Raw genomic sequence first — 19,850 nt, forward strand, 5'->3', positions numbered from 1 at the left:
AGCGGTTGCGTTAGCGAGCTTCCTAGAAGGCACCTTATCTCGAGACTGACTCCCAACGCAGCGGGCGGCTGCTGCATGGGAACACGCGGAGTTCATGCAGGAAGAGGCTGCGGGAGGAGGGAAGGAGGAGCAGAGCTCTCTTCTGGCCGCGCTCCAAACAGCTGTTTACTCGTGGCCCGCGGCTCACAGCTGAGAGCCGAGTCGCGCGACCGGCGTCTTGCGTCACGGGCCCGCGGTATGGCTGCCCCTCCACTTTTCCTCCCCCCTTGCGAGGAGGAGCCGTGGCGCGCTACGGAAGCTGCGCCGCGCCGAACAGTGATGCGGAATCGTTGAAACAGTGCAGCGACAGTGCGGGAGTGACGAAGCACTGCAAACCGCGCCGTCCGCGCGGCGATAGTCCTTCGGCATCGACACTCTAGCGGGAGTCACGTGTGTAGAGGAGCTGTTGTGGACTGCGGATGCATCGCTACCCGGCTGACGCCGTTTTCTCCGACCCCCGCTTCCCCGGGCAGTTGGTTTCACGGAGAGGAGACCGCGAGAAAGGTACGCAGCCTCTCAATCCTTCCTGAGGGTCGGGGCCATCCGATCGCGCTTGATAGACAAGTGCCGTACCTGGGTCCGCCTGGCTGTTTTCCACCGCCAGGTCCCGGAATAAGGCGAGCCGATTAGGGGCGTCTTGTGCGCGAAGCCGCCACGCCAAGTCCTTCGCAGGCACCTTTGTAGTTGTATGAAGTTTGAAGAGTCTGCTTTTGCTTGAGAAGGTAGCGTCTTGTGTGCGGAGTTCTGACTGCGAACAAAGAGCCTGCCATCGGCGCCTTTACCAGAAGTTGAAATTCTCTCACGTGACGCGAATGCGCTGACAACGCGGATTACCTGATGGTCGCGTGACACGTTTACGCTGAGGAGAGGGGTTCAGAACGTGGACCTTTGTGACACCGCGGTTGTGCGGTGAGGCGAGTTTGACGGTTAGAGTTTGACTGCGAGTGTATCTGGCCCTGGACACGGTCGGTTTACAATGATGACACTTTCTTGCGGCAACCACGTGTGTTTGAGTCAAGCGAAAAATCTTCTCGAGGAGGTGAGAATTAATGACACTGTTGTCAAGGGCCTCCCGTAGTTGCGTCTGACTGCACCCATTGCGTTCTAGTTTCCCGCCCTGCTGAAAGCCGCGGTAAGCGTTCAGCTTTTTAGGAGCGGGCTTTGGAAGGCACAGCAATAATGAAGGTGACAATCTTCGTGGCGGGTAAAGTGATCGCTTTAGACAATCAACGGGAAAGCAGGTCTGCTGCAGTGCTGTAAGCAGTTAGCACCATTACACGTGTTCACGAGTTCATATTTTAAAAACGAGGCTTGATTTCGCTTTGTGAACGTAAAGTATTTAATGACTGGAAATAATTTTATTACGCTAATTACACAATGTCAAGATAGGAGAGAAAGCACTGGCAACGTTCTGTCGTGCTACGCGGGCCTGGGACGGGAATCGCTGGCACAAAGTACACGCACCGAGCAAGCGAGATTGAAATACAGACCACACGCACTTGTACGTATAGATCGACATTGGCAGCGCCTCGGTTCCTCGGGACGGCTTGTGGCGTCCGTCCTGAGGAACCCGTTGACAGAGTTGACAGTACGGCAGTTGGCGACGGTTTACGTTCAAACGGTCGTTTGCTGCACTTGCTGCGGGCTGGAAGTTGGGGTCGCGGCTATAATGCTTCGGGTCCGTTTGCACCGCTTCATGCTGATATGCTTGTCTTTTCATGCGTCGGCGTGAATGAATTCTCTGAAGTCTCCGAAAAGGCCGACATACTTCCCACGCATACGAACCCGGATGACCGAGAACCCATATCGCCGGAAGTTTCCCCTTGTCATATAACCATTAATTGCTTTGTGCCGCTTTGCTCAATCTGCTCAAACGCGTGCTCCCAAATTTTTGCAATGTGGCGCATTTGTTCTACTGCAACAGCCAATCTCGTTTTTGCCGGCTATTGCGTTCTGCGGGTGCTTACGTTGTGAAAGATCGATAACACTGCATTTCTTTTTTGTTCAGAAGCTGGTTTAGTGCGCTTTTTTCCGACAAATCCTTTTTTTCTTCGCTGTTAAATAAAAGAAAACTATTAGAACAAACTCTACTCTATGGTATTGTAGAATTTACACTCGTGCGTCTAAAAAACCACGCATGATTCTGTCGTCTATTTCCTCCCCATGTTGCTCACTTAATAGCATTGCACAAAAATACACGTTGCACGAATTCCACGTTGCACGAAAATAGCATTGCGTCTGTCCCCAGGAAGACATGTGATCGCGTTTCATTACCCCTCCTCTTCCCCAAAGTGAACTCTGCGTAAGGGCACCTTACCGGAGAGAGCGTGAAGTCGATCATTTTCAAGCGATGTGCTTTTACGTTAGCCCATATTCTTTCGTAATAGAAATTTCAACGAGCTGCGTTTCGAATTTGACGTGAGTTAGCATGCATACATAATGCACGCGTCTGTTTTCCTACCCCTCAGCGTGACCACTATAGCATCCTCCTTTCCACAGCCAGTTGGCCTGATCAAAGTTTCCGTTCAAGTCGTTTCATCATCATCATCATCATCATCATAAGCTGCAGCAGCAGCAGCAGCCTACCTACGCCCACTGCGGGGCAAAGGCCTCTCCCATTAATCTTTAATTACCCCGGTCCTGTGCTAACTGCGACCAATTTATCCCCGCAAACTTCCTGATCTCATCTGCCCATCTAACTTACTGCCGCCCCCTGCCACGCTTGCCTTCTATAGGGATCCACTCTGTTACCCTTAATGACCAACGGTTACCTTGCCTTCGCATTACATGCCCTGCCCCCATCCATTTCTTCTTAATGTCTACGAATATGTCCTTAACACGCGTTTGTTCCCTGACACACTCCGCGTAGGGAACAAGTTTAGGTTTAGTGAGACCCTCACGTCGTTTAGGGAGACCCTAAGTTTCCGCCCTGTACGTCATTACTGGAGCAATGCATTGATTAAACACCAGTTATTTGAGTGACAGAGGAAGCTTACTAGTCACTATATCTGAATTCTTACCAAAAGCAGCCCACCAGGATATGGGAAGTTAACAGACGGATGTGAAGGACATCCTAGCTCAAATTAAGCGAAGAAAATGGGCATGGGCGGGTCACGTGATGCGTATGAGGGACAGCAAGTTGGCCATCCGTTTAACGGAGTGACTGCCAATAGACTCTAAACGCAATACGGGTCGGCAAAGGGCTCGGTGCAGAGATGAGCTACGGAAACTTAGTGTGAAATGGCGGACTCAGCTAGCACTCAATAGACGTGGTTGGAGATCCTTGGGAGAGGCTTTCGTGCTGCAGTGGGCTGATGACGACGACGATGATGAGCATGCATGCCGATGCTTTTGACGATAGTTCTGAACTATACCGGGCTTTCCGCCCGCCAGATCACAAACCCCCATGACACTGCTTCCAAGCTACGGAAGGGTACTTTTATTGCTCCTGACGGCCGAGCGATCGGCCACCAGGGGGCTGACACAGGCGAACGCGCCTCGTTTCGGCTCTCGCTTTCCGACTCAGCATCGGCGGATCTACGCAGCATTCGCCAAAAGGACCACCACTAGCGAATGTTTAGCATCACCAGGGACCATCTGATACCAGGGTGAGCCACAACAGACCTGCCAAACCCATTTTGTCGGCCTCGACAACTTGGCCACCACGCCGGTTCCGCTGGGCCTACTTTGTAGGCCTAGCCACCGCCACTCGTCGTACCAACGCCGGCTCACCGCACGATGAGCCAAGAGCCCCCACCCTCGCCGCCGCAAACCAACAGCATGGAAACGGACTCTTCGGACGAGAATACACGCGGCTCCGCCAACCCTTGGATCACCGTACTGCGTAAAAGAAGCAAGAAGCAAGGCAACAACGCGTCGCCCTCGACACAAGACGCCGTCCAGCGACCGACGACATCGGCACCGCGCTCCGCCACTAAAGAGCGAGCTCCCCGCTTGCCCGAAAACAACTACACGATCGTCTACCGGCCCAGAGAAGGACTCCATGTAGCTTCCCTGACGACCCAATTACTGACCGCGGCCTTCGCAGAGAAGTGCAACCTCCTCCTCCCGGAATTCTTTCGAAAAGTGACTCTTCTGCTCCAACCCGTTCAGAACGTGCTCGTCGCCAGCACAGCCGACCCGGACCTCGCAATCATGCTCAGCGAAATTGAAAGCCTGCAACACGCTTACCACCTACTTGAGTTCTCCGCATATATGAAGCCACCCCCTGGCTCCAGCCGCGGGGTAATTCACGGCCTCGACCCAGACATCACCGATGACAACCTCATGGAGTACCTTCAGGGAAATGGACCAACTCTGCTTCACGCCCGCATAATGGGAAAAACAAGGTCAGCACTCCTCACTTTCCAAACGAAATTCGTCCCGTTTTACGTGAAAGTGGGCAGCGTGTTAATTCGCTGCCGCCCTTTCCGCCGATCGGTGCAAGTGTGCCGAGTGTGTGGGGAACTTGGACATCGGTCTGACGTGTGCCCTACTGCCGACCACCCAAAGTGTATGAACTGCGGACTATCCAACCCACCACCAAGTCACTCGTGCGACCCGAAATGCCAGCTGTGCTTCCTACCTCATACCACGGCGGGCAAGGACTATCCACGCCGTTTCCTGCCGCAACTCCCCGCACGCAAGCCCAACATGCAGGCCCCTACCCAGGTAAGCTGGTCTGCTATCGCGGCGCGCGCTCCTGCTGCTCAACCCCCACCCACAATCACCAACCCTTTCCCACCCCTACAACCAACCACCAACCCACTACCACCTCTCAAAATGGAACTCCCACCACCACCCTCAGCCCTACTCGCCATGCTTTCGACGCTCAAAGAGCAAAACGCCCAACTACTCGCTCGCGTGAAAGCACTCGAAGCGGAACGCTCCACTCCACCACCTCCTCCTCCTCCCCCTCCACCACCTCCCCCCTCTGCGATCATTACTGCAGCCCAAATAGAAGAAATTATCAATTCACGGTTCAACGACTATGTCCTGCCCCAGGTACAAAAAATGAATGAGCAAGTCACAGCTCATTTCGCCAAGATGCTCACAGATGCTACAGAAACATTCATTCGCACCTTCAATGAACGTATAGGGCACTTGGAACGCATAATGAACCTCGACAACCCACCCGAAACAAAGAAAACCCGTATGCAAGATGGACAATAAGCCACCCACCCAATCCCCGCTCACCATATATCAGTGGAACTGCCGATCCTTCAAAGGCAAAAAGGCGGCACTCGAACATTTCGTAACTACGCAACCAGCGGACATAATTGCCCTCCAGGAAACAGATACGCCCCACCCCACCCTCAGAGGATTCGACACGTACAGGAACCCTCCCCACTCCCGTACGGCCATCCTAGTTGCACGCACACTCACAGCACAAGCGATCGCAATCGCATCATCGACGGACCACGTTTTAATTGAACTTATACCACGGAACCCCTCAAGCCCCAGCATATTCGTTTTGAATATCTACAGCCCCCCAACGCACTCCCTCGCGGATATCGAAACCTTATTGAATGTCACAGCCCGGAAAGCCAACTCCAATCCCTGCATTGTACTGGGCGACTTTAATGCCCCCCACATCACTTGGGGCTACCCGCGAGCGACTAAAAAGGGCACAGCGCTGCTACAGGCCTCGCAGCAACACCATTTTACGCTGCAGAACGACGTCACGCAACCCACCCGCATGGGCACAAGCGTCACGCGGGACACTATCCCAGACTTAACATTCGCGCGTCATACCAATAATCTCACCTGGAGTCTTCTACCGGAAACCTTAGGAAGTGACCACCATATTATCAAGATAACGCTTCCCTCTACTCATCATAGACACCGAATCGGGATAGCTAAATTGACAGACTGGAAAGCTTTCCGCGAGGATCCCCTCCCACGCCTCACACCTGCGGAAGATTTGGACCGCTGGGCACAGAGCCTCCTTGAAACTCAGTCTCGGCACACCAAAAGCATCAACCTAACTCCAGAAATCCCGGCAGTTGACGCCCACCTAGTCCACCTCTGGGAAGCGAGACGTAGCCTCCTAAATCGCTGGCGACGCAACAAACATAATCGCAACCTGAAACGCCGCATAGCAAAACTTACTAAAACCGCTCTAGATTATGCGAAGCAACTACAAAACCAAAACTGGCGCACATTTTGCGATCAACTCGCCGGGACGCTCACGACCAAACGAGCATGGCACATTCTCCGAGGTCTCATGGGCACCACCACCTCCAAAACAGCCACCAACCAAACAATATCTCGACTCATTCATAACAATACCCAGCCCCCCGACAGCCTACTGGCCTCGCTACGAAACAGACTCTTCGCAACGGCTACAACACCTTCGCCGCACCCGGATTACAGGGGAACCCCGAACGAGGCCCTGGACGCCCCTTTCACCCGCACCGAACTTCTACGGGCCCTATCCAGCCTCACTCGCAACACCGCCCCGGGCCACGACCGCATCACCTACAAACTCCTTCGCAATTTGGACGAAGACCACATTGACGCCCTCCTTGAATATTACAATCAACAATGGGCCAATGGCACGCTACCCCCACAATGGCGGCATGCCGACATCAGCCTACTCCCCAAGCCAAACAAGCCCGTTAACCTGGACAACCTACGCCCAATCTCTCTAACATCGTGTACCGGCAAACTACTGGAGCACCTTGTCGCACGCCGCCTAACTGCCCACCTCAACGATACAGAACAACTCCCGCACACCATGTTTGGCTTTCGGGTGCATCTATCAGCACAAGATATTCACCTACAACTGAAAGAAGATATAATTGATAAGCTCAGCAAGACACATCCAAGCACCATATTGACGTTGGACATTAAAGGAGCGTTCGACAACGTGTCCCACAGCGCAATTCTCGATCAACTACAAAATACAGGCTGCGGCCAGTCCACCTATAACTACGTCCGCGCATTCCTAACCGATCGTACTGCCACAATAAGCATCGGCCCCATCGGTCCGATCGCTTTAGCACACCCGCCCAAGGAACACCACAAGGGTCAGTCATCTCGCCCCTGCTATTTAATATAGCTATGGCCGGACTCCCACCACTGCTCTCAAACATCCCGGATATCTCCCATGCACTCTATGCGGATGATATTACAATTTGGACCAACAAAGGCTCCCCGGGCCTCCAACAAGACAACCTGCAGCAAGCTACCGACACCGTCACTTCATATCTCCGCACATGTGGACTTCACTGCGCACCAGCCAAGTCGGCCCTCCTAATACTCCGAAGTAGAACGCGCGGCCGCCCCTTGCAACCAACACCAGACCCCGAAATATCAATCGATGGCCAACCAGTCCCGACAGTACCCACACTACGCATCCTCGGAGTGCAATATCACCACGATGGATCGGGGGCAGCATTCCTCCCCTGCTTGCAGAAAACGGTGGCTCAACTCACGCACCTAATACAACGGGTATGCTCTCGCCGCCACGGCCTCAAAGAGGCAGACACGTGTCGCATACTGCAAGCCATGCTCACAAGTCGCATCACTTATGGAGCACCCTATCTGGCATTGAAACGACAAGAATCAGCAAAGATCGACATCCTCATACGCAAAGCATACAAGTCAGCGCTAGGCCTACCGGCCTACACATCCACAGATCTCCTCCAGCTTGGGCTCCACAATACCCTATCGGAACTGATTGAAGCCCACACTACCAGCCAGCTTCAAAGACTTCAAATCACTGCTACTGGACGACAGCTCCTTAAACGCCTGGGCCACCCTACGACGCCAACCCCCGAAACATTCTGCAGCCTTTCTACAGCAGCCCGAGATGCTATTCATGTCCTTCCACTACCCAAACATATGCACCCCGTCTACAACGTAGGTCGCCGCCAACATCGCGCACGCCTACTCCTCAAAAAGTACGGCGCCGACCCCGATACCTACTACACTGACGCAGCCCCATACCGCACATACCCGGCCCATGCCACAGCAGTAATCCACACAACCAACATCATCACAGCTTCTGCCACAATACCAACCACATCCATTGATACCGCAGAGGAGGCTGCAATCGCTTTGGCCATCACCAATGCACCCTCATCGGACATCACAGTGCTGACCGACTCCCAGTCCGCTTGCCGCCGCTACGCCCCGGGACGCATCACTCGCATCAGTTCCAACATCCTAGCACGCCGACCATCGCTCCCAACGACCCGTATAGTGTGGATCCCTGGCCACACATCTCTTCCTGGGAACGAGGTGGCACACGCCACCGCCCGCGAACTCACTTACCGGGCATTCCCAGGAGAGACCAACGACGTACCGGCCCACGAAGACCTAACCCTCCACCCCCTGCCCCCAACGTACTCCGACATCTTAGCCCACTACCGGAACTCCCGACGACTCTATCCCCCCCCACACCCATCCCTCACAACCGCCGACGCCCGCATATGGCGGCGCCTACAAACACAGACGTACCACAATCACACTCGCCTTCACTATGTCTCCCCCACCCTCTACCCATTCAACTGTCCATACTGCAACTCTCCCAACACCACCAGCCACCTAGTTTGGACATGTCCGTCCAATCCCCCCCTCCCTACCCCCCTCTTCCCCTCTCCTGAGCATTGGGAGCGCGCGCTGCGCTGCAGCCAGCTCGAAGAACAGGAAGCCCTGATTCTCCGGGCGAAGACTGCAGCCACAGCCCGCGGCCTACCGGAATAGGATGGCCACCCAGTGCTCCACTTTATAACCCAACTCCCTTCCCCTCTTTTCTTAATAAACGTTTTCAACAACAACAACAACGGCCGAGCAGATCTACACGTGAAAGGGACGCACACGCTCATGTGCGTTCTTTGCCGCACCCATTACGAGTGGACAAGTATCAAAATAATGTAACGCGCGCGGATGTGATTTAACTCTCCCGGCCGAAGAAAGTTTACTTCGCATTGGAATGTCTTTTTTTTTTTTGCGCTACGAGAAGGATGCAATTCTGAGGCAGAGCTGAAGTGGTGAAGTTGATATTGTGGCCTTTATACACTAGAAATTCTACTGTTGGCCGCGGGTCTTTGCGATTAGGTCTAACGAATACTGCCGGAATTGTGAGCATAACTTCGGCACCAGGTAAACAATAGGCCTTTAAAGAGATGCTGAAAGCAGCAACAGGGTCAAAAGTGGTTTCAAGCTTTGATGCGGGCTACGTCTTGCCGTTTCGTTGTTAATTTAGTAATGGTTTGTTTCTGATCATGTTTCATAGACTTCTGCTGCCAGCCACAGCGGCCCGGCCCGCTGATGACTGTTGCACCGCCGGGTTAGTTCAGTACAGCGTGCGTGTTGACGTGTTGCTGCAGTCGCAGCCACCACGGCGCCCTACACTTTCGACGTGGATGTGCGCTTGCCCAGGGTAGCCTAGCACCGGGGCCATTCCCTTGTGCTTTATTAGTAAAAAGCCCGCGGTATGGAACGCATCGGAGTCACGTGGGTTTAAGAGCCGTTTTTCAGCCTTAATGCAGCGTTTACAAATTCGTTCCTTCATTGTATAGGCCAGACTCCCAACCCATACTGTGAAAACTGTGGCTCACCCGAAACCGCCGAACACATATTACTAGAGTGCTCTGCTTATGCTGAATGAAGGGCCCGTTTACAGCAAAGAATTGAATGTCTCCAACCTGGACCAATAACACTAAGCTTGATGCTTGGACCATTCCACTCACCATCCTCCCAGCGCAAAGCCCTGTCTGCATTTTTTGAGTACCTCGAGGACATTGGCGTCACTACAAGACTGTAGCCATCTCCCTAGCGTGTACAGTCAACTTTTTACTCAGCGCCCTTAAACAGGACTGTATTCATTTTTAATTTTTATTATTTTTTTTCTTATCTTTTGTCTCCTACTCTTCTTCTTCCACCTACTTCCTTTGTTTCCTTCTCCCCCCTTCCCCGCAGAGTAGCATGTCGGCGAATTCATGCTGGCAAACCTCTCTGCTTTATCTGTAATAAAGCGTCTCTCTCTCTCTCTTGCAGCCTCAGACTCCGCCGACACGGGAATTTCGGTCAATGGGCCACTAATTGCTTTCGCATTAAATTGCCAGCGTGGGTTGAACTGGCAAAGTTATACATATTAATGCGGAAACATTAGTTAACTGGGTGGATATAGGAAATCTGGCGTCCCTGACACTGAAACGGCACACAATATGGCGGATGAATTGCACACAAAGTAGCCGATGGTTCAATGCATATTTTGTGCCAATGCTTGGAAATATGCTCTGATGAAAGCCTGGCGAATCCCGTCTATCTGCTCGCTCTTCTAAATAAGTAATGTGATCGCCCAAAGTAAGGCGAAACAAGACCACGACGTTTTCATAAGGCCTATTTTCCGCCAAGCCGCGCGAGCAAGCTATCGGAAATTAGCCTCCGTCAGCTGAAGACGGGCAGATAGGATTTACTTTGCGAAGGAACGTTGCTGCATTACGGTTTCTTGAGCAAATGCCTGAGTGCGTATAAAGCAGATTCCTTGTAATGGAAAGGCGATATGTGCGGCCAGTGACGCATCTCACTTCCTCGTCGCTTCTCCTATTGCCTTTCGCGGCCTCCCGATTTCCGAGTGAGCCGGAAGGAACCCGGGATGTTCTTCGTGCAGCTGCGCGCGCCTGTGTTGCTGGGGGGCACGACAGTTGTATACGAGCTTCAAAAAGGATATAAGTTTAGGCCAGGTTAAGACTGTTGCCGCCACTGTCGTAATAACATTAAATGATGACGTCATTTCACGTCTCAGCCAACCGAACTGCGCGACACGCCCCATACATCACGATATCGCTCTTGCGTCGGTAGTCTGAACATATCCTTATGCGGCCCGCCGGCCATAAATGCTCGGGAGAATTTTGTTAACTTCCTCACGGCCAATTCACTAGGGAAATAACTGGCCCTTTTAATCAGAGCTCTTCGATGTAGCCAGTTGTGAAACTCCGCCTCAAAAAACGGCCCACACCTGGACCCCCCCTGCTTTGGATCGTGCGTACCGTGGCGCCACTGCGGCCGCCGCATGCACTATCCAAACACCAAACTAAGTATTCAAACTGACAATTTAACGTTAAATTTTGTTTGAAAGTGCATAATTCTTTATTTTTGGGCTTTCATAAGTTATTCATTGCTATCTTAACTCCGGTTTTTAGGTGGCGATTGTTTCTGCGTCCGCGCATCTGCTTCGACCAACTGGCGCTTGTGCGGGCACTCCGGCACAACATAGGTCCGAACTGAAGTACCAAATTTGGATCTGTCGTTTGGCCTACAGCTCATTGTATGCCAAAACTAATCGAGTAGCCGATCAAGCGGCTCTAAATAAACAGTTTCTGGTGGCATAAAGCCGTCGAAGCGACTTCTTTATTTAATTTTTTTGCCACCAGAAGTCCGAGGAGGATGCGGAGCAGACGACAGTGCGTAAGCGACGGTTGACCCCATGGTCGCATTACAACTGCATAGTTCAACAAAACGGGCTTTTTTGGCATAACAAATTTACGTAAGCACTCAAATACCATTTTTCGTCCACGTCGTCGAGCGGCGAAGCAAGTTGTATAGTTTATTTTGTCACCTAAAGATGGCGCCACTGTAAAACAAGATCCAAAGCAGTGGACCAATCTTAGGCCCACTTTTTGATACATGGGCCCTATGGGGAGTTTCGCAACTACTATATCAAGTAACTCTGCTTTTGATTACAGGTGTCCAGGATTTGTTCGGAATTGGGAATACTTTGTATACTTAGTTATATACTTAGTAAAGAAATGCTTGGTATACATCGGCGAAATTTCTCCCAGCACTTAAGTCGGCTTATACGCGGTTTGAAGACAAAAGCTCAGCCATTATCAAAGGCACCGTTACTGCTACATCGTGTTTGCGCCTCCTCCTTCTTTTAGGGGGGAAGCCCCTTAGGGGCTAGGGCTGTTGGCATCTCCTGTCGTCGTCGTCGTAATGGTCGTAATCGTCTCATGTAGTTATGTTACTAAAGCACCGGGAAACTCGTTTACGCCTCGCGCTGGAGATCTTCGTGCTTCAAAGACAAGATATCTTTAGAGCAAAGCCGTGTACCTCTAGCCCCCACGGTTTAATCTCCGTTGGCAAAAACGCCAAGGCGCCAAGAATACACTCATACACTGCATGCTTCGCCCCTCCCCAGGTTTCGCGTTAGTGTAGATGGCCCGAGATTATTTTTTGTTCTTTTGATGCTAATTACTCCACAGTGAGCGCTCTCCTCGGCGTTTACCCGTCCTACGCTCGTGCCTCCACGTGCACCTGTCACAGCGCGCTCATCAGGCTTATTATTGCTCTATCTTCCCGGGGTACCGTATCAGCGCTGTGGTTTGAGCACTTGGCTGCCACCCTGACAACCAAGGCTCGTATCCCTCACCAACCCAACCTATTTTTTTTCTTTATTCCTGTTCACTGCCATGACTACGGTTACTTTTTGCGTTTGGTGAGTGATCTAAGGCTTCCGCCTTTATAACCTGAAGGTCAGACCTTGTCGGTTTCATTACTAAGTCTCGCGACGATATACCAAACGGTCCTGGGGCTCGCCAGCCACTGGACTTCGGGCTCGCTGCCACTGCGCGCTGCCGTGTCTTACGCGCACGTGCAAGAAGTGAGTCAGAAACGGCGACCCCGGTGAGCGGACGTTGCTCGCACCGGGCGCGCTGAACCTCGCGCGCTTGACTCATCCGTGGAAACGGATGGTGATCCGGCTGTGCGGGAGTTTGGCAGCAGTCCCGGCCTTGTCTGCTCGGATACAAATGCGCCATTTGACGGAAGCCTGGCGGGTTCGGGGGATTGATTTGAAGAAATGTCGAGGCAGCAAACACAAGTTACGGCAAAAGGACACGAACTTTTTATGTACCGTTTCATTTTAATAAGCTTTCGCTCAATTCCACCATCACATCCTACAAACAGGCTTCAGTATTTATCCGGTCATGGGTAAAAAAATATAGATTGAAGGATTTGGTGCCATGCCCTGTACATCGGTCATCTGCCAAAGTAATTACGATGAATATGTGTTTGATGCCTGAAGTAATTCTCGTGTTACTACTCACAATTAAGAGGCACGCCCTTAGTCAATTTTTGTACAGTCTGTATTTACCGGGAACTTCTCGCTGTTCTGTAATTAGATTTTTCTTTGTGTGTCGTTAAATGTCCAGATGATACAATTGATCATATTTTTTTCATCTTGTAGTTGACACACCGACATTTTTTTTTATGTTCATTTTGATGTTTTGCCTGCTTGTCCGATTTTTTTCAAAAGCGCCAGGGCGTCTGTTTCGCCTACGTCTAGTGCTGAGGCTACCCAGCTACGCACACGGGTATGTGGCCTTATGCGAGCTTGATAATTTGTTTTATTTGTACCCGGACAATAAAACATCATTGTTATTATTATAAACTCCTTCTGTTGTTATTTTAGCTGGTTTTTTGTTTTCAAGTTATGTTTACGTTAGTTTTTAATTTTTTGAACAGTTATAGCGCTGTCCCTTGAACGCAAAAATCCAACTTATAACAGGCATCGTGGCATAAATATTAACGAATCCCCAGCATGTCCCGCTCATGCAGGAAGTGCGCGTATGCAGCGTGGATGCCGATGGAAAGTTTCGGTCTGCATGAACTGAATTTTTTCGACAGGTTATTTAGGCGAACTTACGCACTCATTTTGACATCGTTTCTTCGGAGTAGTGCTCTTGAAGTCGCCTTAACTTCAATGTTATCTACCAGCAATGTAATGTAACAGAATGTACCCCCCCCCCCACTGTTTTATATTATATTGCGCAATAAGCGCGAAGTATGTGAAGGAAATTGGTACATATGAACTTCTCTTTCAACATACAAAAGGCTTCAGGCACGTTTGAAGCCTTAAGAGACAACCGGAGAGAGATTGCTAAAACCTCCTTTATCGCTGCTGTGTATTTCAAGTCATACAATGCCTACCGTGAAAGTCTAGATCCCGAGCTGGTACGACTGAAGAATGAGGAGAGGAGGCATTCGGGTTATTCGCAAACGACATCAGAGCTGATTTATCTTAGTTGACGGTTATATTCCCTGTGGCGCACGTGGAATATACCCCCCCCCTCCCCAACTTACTTCATTCCCAAGTCGACCGATGTGTCCACCCTCTCTAATAAAGTTTTGTTATGTTATGTTATATTCCACGTATCGCACCGAGCCCAAAATAACTGGCAAACAATGCATCTGCATTTTGAACAATAACGTCAAGTCTTCCGCTCTCATCGCTAACCGGACTATGACCGCGCATGGTTTCCAAAGAAAACTGTAACTGAACTCCTATAAACTATACGTCAAACAGCCCACGGCGCGTTTTAGCGCCAAGAATATTATATGGCCATGGAAAAACATCATTAGGATGGGTTATTTATTTATTTGTTCAATGAAACTGTTATAACACTCGCCTTGCGTCGCTTTTTACGCACGCACACACATGCCTTCCACTACGTTTTGTCGAGTGGAGAAAGATAAACGGCGCCCTAAAATCGCCATCACCGTCATTTCAATGCGCCCACTCAACGAGGAAATTACGGCACGTTCGAACCCAGAACGCTAATCCATAAGCAAGAAAGATTTCAATAAGGCGCGTAGGCGAGAGAGGCCATTATTGGCTGCTTTGAAAAATGGCCCTCATTTCGCGTCGGGCAGCTGCGTCGTGACGGCAGCGGATGTTTTCCTCGGGAGGAGAAAAGCGGTGAAGAGTCCGCGCGCTCGTGGTAATAAAAATAAACAGGGGCTGGTGGACATGCTATACAGAGTCGTGCCGTTTTCAACGCTCACTCACGGCGAATACACTTTATGAGATTGAGTCGCCGCATCGGAGGTATTTTGATTTGTATGTTGACGAAAACTTCCTTTGATGTCACAGCGCCGGGCTTCGCACACGACGTTTAATTTATACGAGCCTGTATCTATACAGCACGTTCTGGAGTACAATTGACGAGCAGCCATGACCTTTTCCTCCCATACAGAAGCGAATACAGCAAACCCTCGCGTAACGAAATCACTTTATTCAAAATGTTGCTTTATTCGATGTGCTTCACGGCCTCCACAGCAGTACACAGAGCAAATCGTATTCGGTTTTAACAAAATACCGCTTACAACGATTGATTTTGTTTTAATGAGGGTTTACTGCCTTTGAAAGATTAGTCTGGAACTGCTTTTCGTGGTCATTTCGCCTGGAGATGCTATACAGAGTCGTGTCGTTTCGAACGCTCACTCACAGCGAATACACTTTATGAGACTGAGTCGGCGCATCGGAGGTATTTTGATTTGTATGTTGACGAAAATTTCCTTTGATGTCACAGCGCCCGACTTCGCATACGACGTTTAATTTATACAAACCTATATCTATATAGCGCCCTATGTTCTGGAGTACGATTAAAGAGCAGTCACGACGAAAAACAGTTCCGCACTAATCTTTCAAAGACAGTAAATCCTCATTACAACGAAGTCATTCGCTGGAAGCGGTACTTTGTTAAAAGAAAATACGATTTGGCTCTCAGTGCCTTGTTGTTGAGATCGCGAAGCACTTCGAATACAGCTAAATTCTGGATGAAGTGATTTCGTTACACGAGGGTTTACTGTGTTTGCTTTTGTATGCGAAGAAAAGGTGCGCACTGACAGACGCTGACCGTCCCCTCTCGTTTAATCATGCTTATATTCATGCAGTTGTACTTTGTGCAGATAGTTGTGCATATAGTGCATAATGGTAAATTACCATTTTTATTGCTTTCATGAAAATTAGCATGGACTTGTAGCACTTTGTATCGTGTGCATAATTGCTGCTGTTTGTAAACTTCAAAGTTTCTGATTTTCATTTTTACCCATTTCTCGATCCTTAAAGTGCTAAGTGTTCTTTGCAACTGTAAATTGTAGTGCCCACCCGTCTGTGGTCTCTGTGGAGACTGGCAGTATTGTAAATAAATAAATAAATAAATAAATAAATAAATAAATAAATAAATAAATAAATAAACAAATAAATAAATAAATAAATAAATAAATAAATAAATAAATAAATAAATAAATAAATAAATAAATAAATAAATAAATAAATAAATAAATAAACACAATCAAGCACATCGGATTCTAGGGAGGAAGCGTGGTTCCGGAAAACAGCTGTAGCTGTTTTAAAACACAAAATTTAAATAAACAAAAGCGATAGCACCTTTGGATAAATACTTAACCTTGTAAAGCTGCGAGTAAAAGATGCGGAACGGGGGGAAAGATGCGTTGATCACCCTTCGTCGCGGTTCTGCGGCGTTATTCAGTGGTGCTGCTTCGAATTCTGCTTATTTTGCATTTTTATAAATAAGCAAATAAATGAAGGAAGAATGAACAAAAAAAAAGATTTATGCCAGCTTAATAAGGTCCCATCCTCCTTTACAGCGCCGCTCGTTCGGTGTGTATATGCGCAACAGGGAGCTCTCTCACCAGTGGGACGCTTCGTTTGCACTCGGGGCACCACTAGGCTGATCGGTGATGAGAGGCGCTCGATAAAGCTGAAGGCATGATGTCGTCTTGATGCAAGCTTATAACGTCCTATAGGAACCAGGGATTTAATGTCTAGACTCAGCGGAAACAACGCACGCTCCAAGGACACTTTTAGACCCGGGATCCGGGGGGTAATACCAATGGATATTGCGCGCTAGCAAACGGCCTTGGCCGTCAAGCTGGTGTGTTGCTTCTGGAACAGTCTTTCGATGCTCAATGTCGGCCGGCCGTCGACTGTTTCTTTGTATTCTCCCTGCCTTCCGAACAGGAAAAACAAGTCTGCCGTCTGTTTCCACAACACGCAAATACCCAAACGGAAGTGTGTTTGTGTTGGCTCGTTTGCATGGCTTTGTTTGCGTTCGCTGCCGCAGCGCACGTATTTTTAGCGGCGTCAGCTAAACACCAAACGTTAGCTGTCGGGTGACGAAGGGCGGCAAACTTCGCGGGTGTAAACAGCAAAGCGTTGCGAAATCGTGCAACGCGGCTTCTTTCAGCTGGAAGCCGCGTCGCCTCGTAAATATGTCCGAAGCCCGAATCCTCCAGTGGGGTCGAGTACGGCAAGGTCGACATGTGTACAGAAGTGGACCCTTGTGTTCGGAAATAACTTCCCAAGGAGCGGGGTTGCAGAGCTCTTTACGGGCCCACGTCATCCTGCAGGCTGGATGAAGACATTTGTTGGGCTGCGGGAAAAACAGGCCGCAACCTGCTGAAGCCGACAAACCTGCTAAACCCAGTCATCAGTAAATATTATAGTAGCTTTTTTGCTGGATGAGAACATTGGCCGGGATGCAGGAAAGACAGGGTGTAACCTGCTAAAGCCGAGACACGTGCTAATCTAGACAGCTGCGCGTGCGAGCAGCAGCTGTTGACGTAACCAGAGTCCATCAATGCTTCTCCGGTCATGAAACTCCCGGCCAAGTTTCGTACGGGGACAAAGGCTACCGCGAGGGGCGCCACCGCAGATCGGAGGGCATCGGGCGGCCGCCGCTGCTCTGTAGCCAGACCGGCAGGCAGGAACTCAGTAGCAGCATGCCCGTTTGCACCAAATTTTTTCGCCACTGAGGAAATGATAGGTTCATTTCAGCGGCCCACGACACGTAAAGCGAACGCGCACTGCTGATAAGGCGGCGAGCATCTGTTTTATCTTACTCCATGGTTAGTTTCCTGCCAAACGCGCTCTGAGCACGCCCCCGGCTGCCCTCCGATAAACACCAGCGCCGCGGCGCGGCAGCGAACAAAGCTCTCCCATAACGTGATGGCCAAGTTTCATGACCAGAAAGGCATTGAAGGACTCTGATTTAACTTTGAACTCGCTAATGTGGAATGAATTATTGCCCAATTTCGCAATACTGTGTGATCAAGATGTTTTTTAACTTAGATGGTCGCTGTTTCCTTTAACTGGGGATGCTGGAGATGAACATAAGGATTGACGGCGAATATTCTCGATAACAAGCGATGATTGATCACATCGATTTTTCGGAATCTCCGGGCGCATACTAGACTGCCAGATCTGAAATTGGCGGTTTCGTTCCTATCCCTATTTTGGTTTTAGCGCTGTCTTACTTCATAAAGAATCACGGTATGCAGCCTGTCTAGTTAACTAGAATAGAATAGCATAGAATAGACTTTTATTGTTGTCTCAGTAGGTAAGGAACTATGGATGTGGTCAGCAGCTTGGCGTCCTCGATGGGGTAAGGGGGTGTCACACCGTAGACTGCTCGTTTCTCGCTGTAATTAATATTCGCTGTCTCGCTTTTACCTGTGGGCTTACCATGGGTCCTCTAAAGGGGACACAGGAAATTGAGCCGCGACTTATGAATCAACAAGTGGTTGGCCTCATATCAAGTTTTTGGCCTCATACAATAAACTTTTTGGTAGCTCTTCCCGTTCGGGTCATTTCTAAGGAGACAGCTACGTGTGCCTTGCTTTCTACTTGCTCCTGCTCCCTGTGTGTTTCTCGCACACAGGAAAGCTGTCGTAGAGCATTTGGTGCTCTTCTGCTTGAGACATAAAGCATGGACGCACACGAGATACGGCAATCGTTAAAGTTTTAAAGGTGGGGTTAACAAACTTTATGCAGAGCCATGGGTGAATGAGTGACCAACTTGACTTGGCCTATCGCACGTCGCGGTTGGTAACATCGAAGTGCACACATTGGTTAGTGGACGTTGCGTGAATTCCCCGTAGTCATTCGTAAAACCAGTGCAATGCGTCTATAATTAACAGGTGTATTCTCAACACAGTCGTGCAAACATATCTTGACTTGCACGTTCTGCGGGTTTTTCGTGCGTAGAAAAGCGCTAGCTTGTTCGTCGACGATAGCATTTGAATGATGGGACACCAGCGTTGCCAGATTGATAACAGGCTTCAACACCGGCGCCTAGTAGAAATTTCACCAGGTTTCACCAGCTCGAAAATACGGCCGCTAACAGCGCTTTCCCAGTCACTACTACATCTGGCAAACTGCACGCACTGAAGTGCGTGCAGTTTCTTAGAATATAGCCTTTAATTTGTTGGTTTTGTCGCTTCTATCAGTGCATCCTATTATGGAACGGGTGACTCGATTAACTCTAATTAGCAGAGCAGGTTTGAGAGGAGCTAAATTAAACTTCTTACGTGTATCTGTTACAGTGCCCGTTTCAAAATTTAAACGAAATTGCTGCGCTTGCTGTGGTTTCCACCTATGTTCATATTCATACGCCTTATCTGGTGCAACGTTTATTTCTGTCAGGTATGTGAGCATTTAGCACTTTGCTTGTTATTGCACGATAACCATGTAACAAAAAACCTTTTGTAGCTCTCACAAGTAAGTGAGAATTATTAGAGAGCTCGGAATGCTAGCTGAACATCGTGCATAAACTATTTAGAGGTATGTCATGTATTGTGGTTTGTTTGGAATACAAAATGTCACATTTCAGTTTTAATTACTCTCAAGGAGTCGTGAAAACCCGAAATACATATCGAGCACAATGTGGGTGGCTCTTGGTGTGTTGGACCGGAAAAAGCCTCCGTTCCGGAAGAGACAACCATCGTTCAAAGCAGTAACAATTTTAGGAGCGAAGCCCTTTAGAGACTCAGGCTGTCGGCGTCTCCTGTCGTCATCGCCGTTTCACGTAGTCACGGTACTAAAACACCGGGACACTCGTTTTCTAACACCTCGCGCTAGAATATAACGCGTGCTAAAAGAAAACACAGGGACACTCGTTTTACAACGCCTCGCGCTAGAACGATTCGTGCTTGCGGTGAGGTGAGGTATCTTTTATTTCAATTTATCGTTATTACATCGCAAAGCGGACGAT

At 49.6% G+C, this 19,850-nt stretch overlaps 1 protein-coding gene across 4 annotated transcripts in view; it reads left to right on the top strand.

Annotated features, from left to right (window-relative positions):
• Window positions 1-19,850, top strand: part of LOC144168984 (monocarboxylate transporter 14-like) — a 195,763-nt gene that overhangs the window by 137,520 nt on the left and 38,393 nt on the right. Inside the window, exon 1 of one of the 4 annotated variants that reach the window (XM_077697986.1) lies at window positions 167-543. The exons of the other annotated variants lie outside the window; for them this stretch is intronic. The gene's annotated coding sequence lies outside the window, so the exon portion shown is untranslated. Of the gene's footprint in view, window positions 1-166; window positions 544-19,850 lie in introns of those variants that run through there. 4 annotated transcript variants of the gene reach the window in all.

Source organism: Haemaphysalis longicornis, unplaced genomic scaffold, assembly GCF_048455015.1.
Source record: "Haemaphysalis longicornis isolate Haplotype H1 unplaced genomic scaffold, Haemaphysalis longicornis Haplotype H1 scaffold_2, whole genome shotgun sequence".
NCBI lineage: Eukaryota > Metazoa > Arthropoda > Arachnida > Ixodida > Ixodidae > Haemaphysalis > Haemaphysalis longicornis.